Here is a 7092-nt window from a genome sequence, read left to right as displayed (position 1 = left end):
GTATGTAGTGACACAGTATAGTTTGTTGTCTGAAAATAGAAAATTACTACTTCAACTACTTTCAACTCATAGATTTTTTTTCTTCAATACACATTGTGTAAAATATTAACTATTATGAAGTGAGCAGCTGCTAGTTTTTCAGTATCCTGCTTATAACATCAGTTCCTCAATGAACAGGTGGCTGTGACTTCTAGCTTCTGTGATATTACTTGATAGAATTGACATTGCCTGACTGTTTGACCCAGGTTATTTGAGAAGTGTACTATGCCTGTGTGGTCTCCAAATCCTCAATGTCAGGCTATGTCTAGACTACATGGCTCCGTCGATGGAGCCATGTAGATGAGTTTACTAGACGTAGGAAAATGAAGCGGTGATTTAAATAATCCCCGCTTCATTACATCAAAATGGCCGTCGCACTGTGCCGATCAGCTATTTGGCGGCACAGCGCAGTCGTCTGAATGCTCCACGGTCGACAATGGAAGCCTTTGTCGACTGCTCCGTTATGCCTCGTGGAGTGAGGTTTACTGGAGCGGTCAACAAAGGCTTCCATTGTTGATCGCAGAGCGTCCAGATTGGCACAGCGCAACGACCATTTTTATGTAAATGAAGCGGCGATTATTTAAATCGCCGCTTCATTTTCCTATGTCTAGTAAACTCATCCACATGGCTCTGTTGACGGAGCCATGTAGTCTAGACATACCCTCAGTTAGTACTTCAAATTTTCCAGGAGCCTGTCTCCATAATTCTGGATATATGGTATTTTTTAAAAAGAATGCCAGCTCATTCAGACTTGTGTTCTGGTCAAAAATCAAACCACTAACAATGTCTTCTCAAACTGTGTATTAAACTCCTGACAGTCTGAATGTCTGAAATAGGAGCATAACTCTACTCTATGGAATTCAAATAGTTTAATCCCACACAGAGTGGAACATCTTGAGTGCTGCTAGAAAAAGGAAGCACTGTAATGCAAGCAGGTAAGCCGTGAATTTCACCTCACATCTTTATTATAAGGTAAAGTAAACTCTGTGTTTTCCTAATATCGATTGTTTCTAATTACTCCTGCCACTTTTTAGTATAACTGAGAGAGTTTCTTGTAAGCAGCATAGCAGAAGAGGACCATTGGAAGACTTACATGCAACAGATTTCTTGATGAAGTTGGGAAAGCACTGTACCAATACACTGAAATGTTTCATTTTATGTATTTTCAATCAGTTTACTCCTACTAAGCACCAGTTCTTCATACAAATAATAATGCCCCCACACAAGAGTCACTACATCAGTCTTTCCTAACTCTTCATAAAGGCCAAGCAAAGCACAAGTTCCCTGCACTGTGCTCTAAAACCTGACAAAATTAGGCTATATTGTACCAGCGTGAGAGCCCCTTTCAGAGTGTGAGCTCTTACAGGAAATACCTTACTAGCTGCTCCAGTTCATGTTACATCAAGGGAGATCTATCATTGGCTCTTCTGCTTATGGTAATTATGGGACTATATCATAGGGTGTAAGGTGGTCTCTCATGTGAACAACATGATGGCCCACAGTTACAAGTTAACGCACACATATTTGAGACTAAATGTGCTTGCCTACCAAGTAAAAGCATTAGAAAGAAAATATTTAAAAACAACAAAAGAACCTACATGTATACTAAAAGATTAGCTCAGTTGTACTTTCCAGTTTTAATATCTGTCAGTCCTTAAAACCTACAGCTGGATTTTCCTTGTAGTTGCAAGTTGATATCAATCTGAGGTTCAGAACCAGATCAACCACAAATAGTTCAATCTTGACTTTATATAGCTTGGGCCTCATGTAATAGGTGATCAGCAGACAATGATCCCCACTGTAGGCATAGCTTCACAAAGTTGGATTCACCTCCCTTCATATATTCTCCTAGAGAAAACATTTTTTGTTCCAAAAGGCCATTCACGTCTTTCACCAGAGTCCTTTGAACCCTTTTCCTCGGTGTCTCATCATCACATCTCCATCCTCACAAAGTTGTATGCAATACATATTATATAAACCATTCATGTATTACTAGGAACCCCAAAGATTCTTAATTCAATGACATCTAAATACATTTTAGGGAATAGCCAGCTCTCATTTCTGCTATGCTGGCACAATTAATTGATGATGAAAACTTTCAGATAAAGGCAAAAACAATGTGTGAGGCTTGTGAATAACCTGTGAACTCGGTGAACACTTTGCAACTTCTAGCTCTCTTGTATTAAGTTATGCTGTCTCCAAATGAAACCGTTCCTGTGATTGCTAAGATTCTTCAGAGATTTTTCTCTCTACTACAGATGGATTCTCCTGCATTGATCCTACTTTCCTTCAAACTAATTTAGCAAGCAGCACAACATGACATTAAAGTCATGACCTCTGTTTTTATGGTGTCTGATTTGCTCTATTTTGAACTTTTATCTTTTTAGTTTCCATTACTTTAGTCATTCTGTTTTGTCTGTATTTTATTCTCTCCTATCTCCTCCTAAAGAGTCACCTCTCTTATTTTGTTCTTTAAACTTTTCTTCATATCACTGATTGTACTACTCTTCTTTCAGTGGGAGTCCTGCTGCTGTCACTGTATATTCTCCCAACTCTCTTTGACTGCCATTCTGAATCTTCTAGTTCTATCGCTTCCTCCTACATTTGAAAAGGTATTCAAGGGCAGAAAGGAACCACTGACACTACTAAGGAATTCTACTACTCCTAATTTAATTCTCCCAAACATTTGGAGAAGATTTTAAAATCAGTTTTGAAGCCATAATTTAAAGGAGTATTGGGTAATTGTACCATAGAAGAGACTGCAATCTGTGATATTTTCATGTTTGTGAAGTTTTCAGTAATTAATTTTACAGAAACAGAGGCTGCATCCTTTCATCCGAGTAACATCTTTTTACAGGTAATTTTTAATGGTTAGTCTCCTCAGATTATCTCATTTACATGTGTTAAAAATCATTTGTATTGTTCAGGTGTAACAACACACGCAACAAACCCAGCACTTTCTAGTTGTCACTAATGCTACAGACTTTTTGGTTGTTTAGCATTTTCTGGTGCCAAAGAAACTAGAATTCATGCTGTAAAGAGCACAGGACCCTATCACGTAAATGATTGGGAAATCTTACTTAGCTGTTTTGAGACACTGCAAGAATGTGAATAGTAAAGCATCTCTGGCTCTCATTAAGCATTTCTGATTATATCCAGAAGGTGGCAATGTTGTATATAAACCACTCATTATAGTATTAACTGAATAGAGTGAGATGTTAGTTTAGAAAATTCTTTAGTTCCTTTGAAATCTCATTTTTCAGTTATAATGTGCAGCGATTTACAGCTTGTGATTAGCTGCTGGCTACTAAATCTGTCATGTGAAATACTATGCTCAAAAATTGATGGACAGTCTTGGGATTTCCATGGCCCCATGTGTACACTGTACACCTCATGCAGATTTCCTTTAATCACAGGTAATTTTGTATTCTTTATTCACTGCAGGCATAAGCAGGCAGCCAAACTTTATTTTTTTTACTTTCCTTCTTTGCTACCTTGACATTTTTTCACTGTAAAGTGAGTGGAAGCGGGAATGAGTACACAATACCTAACTTGTTCCACAAGTTACAGCCTGGCTAATAACGAGCACAACAGCAGTGAATCCTTCTTTAAAGCATAATAGTTTGTCCCTTCTCAATGAAATGCAAGAGCCAAATTCTCCCTATATAATTTATAGGTTCATCTGTATTTTCCAATTCATGAGGTATATAACACAATATTCCTTAAAGGGCAACATCAGGTTCCAAAGTGTTGCATGCTTTATTGAGAATGTGCTAACAGCTGCTAATCTTTATAAAATTCTAATACCTGATAGGATGTCATTAAATACTATATTGCACTAGTCTGAAATGTCTGATAAATGTGGCACATCACTGATTGCAGGTAAACAAAATTTTAGGAGCAGTAGATTGAAGAGAAACTTGCAGCCTAAGTCTTAATTTGCTTTCTCTTGTTAGCACCTTCTTGCTCCCTTCTGCGTGGTATGGAGGGAAGCAAAGGAGCTACGGAGGGAAGGAAAGGTTCCACTCCAGTGGCTAGTACATGGGATTGTGAGCTAGGAGACCTTGGTTCTGTCCTCAGCTCTGTTACTAGCCCATTGCATACAATCTTGTGCAAATTGCTTTCACCTTTATTTCCCCACCTGCAAAATGGAGATCTTAATATGTATCTTCTTTTATGAAACATGCTGAGATCTCCAGATGAAAACTAATGGATGAGTGAAATATTTTTATCATCTGCCTTTCAGAATTAGCCAGTTATTCTCTTCCCTCCTAAGTGAGAAGCCCACAGAAATACTATTGAATGAGTTTTATCCAAATCCCACGGAGGTCATGGGACTCTCTTTGACTCCCAATTGATTCCTGTTTTACAGTATAATTATTGTTACTGGAAAATTTAAAAAAGCATGAGAAAATACCTTTATAGCCAGTAAATGCAGCTAAACTGTCTTAAATGCAAGTATCTATAAAAATGTTTTTCTGATGGAGGTGAAAATGCTGATGTCTCCTTTACTGCTCAGCCTCTAGTTTATTAAAACTTTGTATTCAGTTCACATATAAATACCAGCTTTTTTTAAAAACCGGGATTAGTGTTTGACTGAAAATTGGTGAGAGGAAAAGTAAGCGTTTCCCAGACTTAAAATGGCTGGTGCCATTCATGAGTGTAACTTCATATTTGTAGTATAGGAAGGATTTCGGTTAGTAGTCTGTTGCTGGAGCAGATGTAGTATTCGATCAGTTGTGTCAGTAATCCAGTGGAGAGTTTTAGCAAGTGTTTTATTTAGAAAATATATAAATGCAGGGCAAGGTGTTATGCTTAGTACCATCCCTGAGGAAAACTACAAGATTGATTGTCTCAAAGAATCCGCATCTGGCACATTAGTAAAGTTCCTATAGGACAGGTGTGGGGAACCTTTTTTGAGTTGGGGGCTGCCGATCCACACAAAAATCAATTGTGGGTCAGGGGCTACAGGGAGGTGATGGGATGGTTGGGTGGAGCTGGAGTGCCAACAAATGCTCCCCAATGCAGTGGGGGGCCCTAAGCCTCGAGAGTCAGATCCAGGCAACCCAGGGGTCACATCTGGCCCCCAGGCGTTAGGTTTCCCACCCCTACTATAGGAGGTGAGTTTTTGTGTTTTCCCGAATGGTGTCTATCCACTTTTATAGCTGGGTTGGTGAAGATGATTCATCAGAGGGATGTGCCTGTCCAATTGAGGTGTTCACTACATGGATATCATTTCACTGCTGATTATCCTATTTTCATTTTGGAAATTTTCTGCCAGAATGATGTTTAAATAAATACAACAGCATCCTTTTAGAAACAGAACTGTTGAATACGTATTAATTTCAAAGGCCTGGCGTAGGAGGACTTACGCTACCTGATTACCATGACTAATGAGTTTTGTCTGAGAGCTTATCTGCTTTGTAGAAGCATTTGGGCTTATCTGTGTAGCACCCTCTGGGGTGCTGTTACACAGCTTGGCTCTTTTCTTTTTCTTTTTTAGAGGAAACAACCTATTTTGCCTCTCAGATGTTTGAATGGTGAAATGTATGTAAAATATAACACATGCAATTTTCATTGTTTGAAAATTATATTGTCCTGGAAATACTTTGATGGCTGTGTGTTTTTTTTTGTTTTTTTTGTTTTTTTAAAATCTTGTTAGTAATGGTTACACAAATGGTTACTTCAGCTCCCACCGGAGCCAACCCTGGCATGAACAGGTTAACGGAAAGCTGTAATGGACTCCCTGATGACCCACCAGCACCCAACCACAATAAAGAGCTTGAAAATTATTAACACACAGCAGAATCTGGCCTGTAAAAAACATTTCCCTTTTTATAATTGGTACAATATGTCCTAAGGGAAAAAAAACAAACTTTTTCATTTGAAATGTTGTGATGGAGTGTATCCACCCTGCAATGTTCAGGAGGGTGTTAACCCAGTCTAAAGGGTAAGGGAGGCCACACCCCTGTTAGCTTACTGGGCATGCTCTGGCTACACTAGTATAAGAGAGAGCTGCTCCGCTCAGTTAGGGGGAACGTCTGGAGGGAAAGGAGCTCAGGATAGAGCTCTTGAACAGTCCCTGCAGCAGCAGCAGCCCCAGCTGCCTCAGGAGCAGCAACCCTGGCAGCCGTAGCCCCAGTTGCCCCAGGAGCAGCAACCCCTGAAGCCACATCCTCAGTGACAGCCCCAGGCAATGAGGCCATCCAGGAGGCATCAGCTCATCGAACAACACCCTGAGGACCCCACTGCACACTGAGAACGGTAGGAAGGAGTCCAGGGCGGAGGATTGACCTCCAGGAGCTCAGTGCGTTGTGGCGGGAAGCCTCAAGGAGCTGGCTGTGGAATCTTCTACTGCTAACAGGGCCCTGGGATGGGACCTGGTGAAGAGGGAGGGCCCGGGTCCCCCTGCAATCCCCCCAGTCCCGCAGTAACACGGTTCACAGGCCCTTAGGAGGCTAACCTGCTGACTAGGCCAGCCCTATTTCCCCAAGTAGGGGTGAACTATGCTTTGGGACTAGGTTAGAGTGGCTATATGAACCCTACTAGGGGTGAACTGTGCTTTGAGATAAGGCCAGAGTGGCTGTGTTTACCCCGTAGGGGTGAACTGGAATTTGGGCCTAGGCCTGTGAGGCTGTACTAGCTCTAACAATAGGAGCTGTACTTTGGGAGACCCCTTGTCGGCCCTCGGGCACAAGGACGCCCCTTGATAGATGTCCTTTCTTCCCTCGCTTCCCCACAAACTATTAGATCATTTTGAAAAGTTTTATACTGTCTAATAACTTTGAACCTTTCAAGGGTCTCCTGGCTCTAAAAGAAATTAGTTTTTCTAGAGATCAGAAAGAGATAAAAGTAAAACTTGTAATAAATATATCTAAGCACAGTAGTTTGCACAGAGACATCAATTGTGTTTTGACACTGCAGACACTACTTGTCCTGAGTTTGTCATGCTGTGCTGCATAAGACTCTTTGTTAAAAGGGATGTTACCTGGCCATTGTTGATTATCTGACATGCAGCATATTGCTAATATTTTCATAACTGAGGAACAATGT

General features: G+C 40.5%; 1 protein-coding gene across 4 annotated transcripts in view; it reads left to right on the top strand.

Annotated features, from left to right (window-relative positions):
- The first annotated feature begins 58 nt into the window (after positions 1 to 58).
- The window catches only part of CTXN3 (cortexin 3), a 50105-nt gene continuing 43071 nt past the window's right edge, over positions 59 to 7092 (top strand). For all 4 annotated transcript variants that reach the window (XM_075931916.1, XM_075931915.1, XM_075931914.1 and 1 more), the window contains exon 1: positions 59 to 6303. The gene's annotated coding sequence lies outside the window, so the exon portion shown is untranslated. The remainder of the gene's footprint in view (positions 6304 to 7092) is intronic.

This window comes from Pelodiscus sinensis, chromosome 6 (assembly GCF_049634645.1).
Source record: "Pelodiscus sinensis isolate JC-2024 chromosome 6, ASM4963464v1, whole genome shotgun sequence".
NCBI classification, from domain to species: domain Eukaryota; kingdom Metazoa; phylum Chordata; order Testudines; family Trionychidae; genus Pelodiscus; species Pelodiscus sinensis.
Note: the sequence above shows the minus strand (reverse complement) of the source record. Positions and strands in the feature narration are given on the sequence as shown.